Consider the following 2,760-nt stretch of genomic DNA (forward strand, 5'->3'; position numbering starts at 1 on the left):
ACTTTGAGCGCACACAGGGTGAGCTGTGACTCTCAGGGAATAGGGGCCGTATCTGAACAGGGGTTGTGGGCCCAGCCCCTGAGGACTCCGAGGTCAGCTGCTGTGCACGTCCATCGTGGGAAGCCCAGAGATGCCGCATGTCCCCCAAGGAAGACACTGACGGGGAGCTCTCCGGAGCGCCCGCACTGTGGCTCTGGGTGGGGTAACTCCTGCTTGGAGAGGCCGACCCTCCCAGGGGGGCCCGTGAGTTCCTCCGCCATTCTGCATGCCCAAGCCCCGGCGGCCTGCACTGATCTGCAGACAGGAGCCTCCGACAAGTGCAGGAGCAGCATGGCGGGGCCGGATGCTTCACGGCCACGTCACTCTTCAACAGCTCAGGCTCTTTGGATAAGGATTTGCTGAAGGAGTGGAAATCCAGTGACTGCATCATTGACCGTATTACTCAAGTTGTGCAATCATCTGAATGGAATGGAAGGACTACTTATGCATGCCACCAGATACGGCTAGTGGGTGCACACATGCACACACATGTGCAAGCTCACATGTACATGCACGCACACACATACAAACACAAGCTAATTCCAGAAGAAAGGTCTGGGACCAGAGGAAGTTCTTTAGATGCGCTGAAAGGCAACGACCCCGTGAGAGGGCAGCTACCACCAGGCCTTGCCAATGTTTCCAAAATGGTCTCCATTTTACTGTCCTTCGGGCTTCAGGTTCTGACGTTGGAATGATCTCACAGACACACGAATGAGTCTTCTAGAGACCTCCTTTCAGCAAACAGTTTTAAAAAGAGGTTTTGCCATAGGGCATGTACACTCACCAGAGAGAGAGACAGAGACAGAGAGAGGGAAAGTGAGAAATCACCCTTCAGGGGTGTACCCATGCCACAACTCTTCTTCTTCAGTCTCCTGGGGTTTGGGGCATGCATGCACATGTGCCCGGCATGATTTTCAAACCCCCACGTCTGGGACTCGAACCATAGTCAGCCATGTGGGAGTCCAGTGCCTTAGCCATTATGCCAAATGCTGGCCCAAATATAAACATTTACGTTCAGACATAAGCATAAGCAGCATGAGGTTGCACTGTCCCTCCACCGGCTGCAGTGTTGCACAGAGAATTTGCTTCTTGGTGAGAGCTGCCGGAAGGGTCTCGTCCCTGCAGAAAGAGCCAGGGCCCTGGGAACGGTGGGCCGGGCGCCGAAGCTGCCTCTGCACTGTCGGCCAGACACCTCCTGTTCCGGTGGCACGCCTCCCATTTTGGTGGTACGCCTCATGTTTGGTGGCACGCCATCTGTGGCTCCTGCTGCTGCCGTGGTGCTTGCTCGAGTCTCGTCTGAAGTGTGACCTGTGGGAAGGGACGGTGCTGGTGCTGTTCTTCACGTTGTCTCCGGACTTGGACGACAACGACAGAAAGGATTTGCTAGAGACTGGTTCTCCGCCTCAGGTTCTGAGAAACAGTTGATGCTAATTTCGCCCTCTGACCACAAAGTGGCCCGGATGGTGTGGTTGTCCCTGTCACAGTCCGTGTGAGTCACAGCAAGCTGCGAGCCTCGGGCCCGGCCCTCCCTCCGACCCCACCGTCTCGTCTGGCTGCAGCTCTTTCTCTCATCTCCGGTTGCGTGTGTGCGCGTGCATGTTTCATGCATATGTATGCGTGTATTCGAATTAGGACCGAGAGAGCTGCATGGCTCAGCATCCTGTCCCTCTGTCCTGTTCAGAACGGTGCAGATCTAGCCAGGAAGGTTAGGGACTGCCGGAGAACACCGTCCTTTTCAAGAGTTCTTCTGAACGTCTCTGCACATGAGGTTACCGTGCTGGGAAGCAGAGGGTGCTGGTCGATATGCAGGAGCACACGTCCCAAGGACAGACCGGGTATCCAATGAGCATCAGACAAGCCAGCCAACTTCATACATGTGCGTGTGTGTGTGTGTGTGTGTGTGTGTGTGTGTAGAGAGGGACTTTTTCCTTTTAAAGAAACTAAACAAATACAACACAAGCTACGTTACAGTATAAATTTTAGATTAATATTGTAACAGTGCATATTGTGTACATTGTGTTTTATATTCAGCAATGTGTCTTATGTTGAATTGCAAATATTTACACTGATAAAATACAAATGTATTATTATTTTTTTTTTGAGAGGTTTTCGCTATAGGGCGTGTGCGCTCGCCAAACAGACAGAGAGAGACAGAGAGACAGAAAGTGAGAAATCACCCCCCAGGGGGGATGGCCACACCGCAATCCCTTCTTCACCATTCTCCTCTTGGGATCTTGGGCACAAGCACCCGGCGTGAGTTTAAGCCACCGGGTCCAGGATGCGAACCGTGGTTGACTATGTGAGAGTCCAGCGACATAGCCGTTACGCTAACTGCTGGTCCCCAAATGTATTATTTTGTATCACAACTTAATGTAACAATGAGACAATAAAGCAGTAGGTGGGAAGGATGGGGTTCTAGTCATTTAGAGAAGAAACGGGGCTTCCACTGCCTCCGTGTAGGTTTCTAGTCGACCTGAGCATGACGCCACCACAAGCAGGTCAGCGAGCCCAATCAACGCGGTGGAAGCGGCTGCGAAGGGCGCCCGGGGAGCGCCGTGTGCCAAGCACGTGATGCATTCTCAGTTCAGGAGTCACCTGTCGTAGGCAGCTGAGCTCAGTGGCACCTGGCTTTTCTGGTTGAAGAGGCCAGCTGAAGGAAGGTTGAAGCCCTCCTCTTGGTGACGTGGGTGTCTCCTAGGCAGATCTGGGGAGCAGGTCCTG

This window comes from Tupaia chinensis, unplaced genomic scaffold (assembly GCF_000334495.1).
Source record: "Tupaia chinensis unplaced genomic scaffold, TupChi_1.0 Scaffold146386_1, whole genome shotgun sequence".
Taxonomy (NCBI): Eukaryota; Metazoa; Chordata; class Mammalia; order Scandentia; family Tupaiidae; genus Tupaia; species Tupaia belangeri.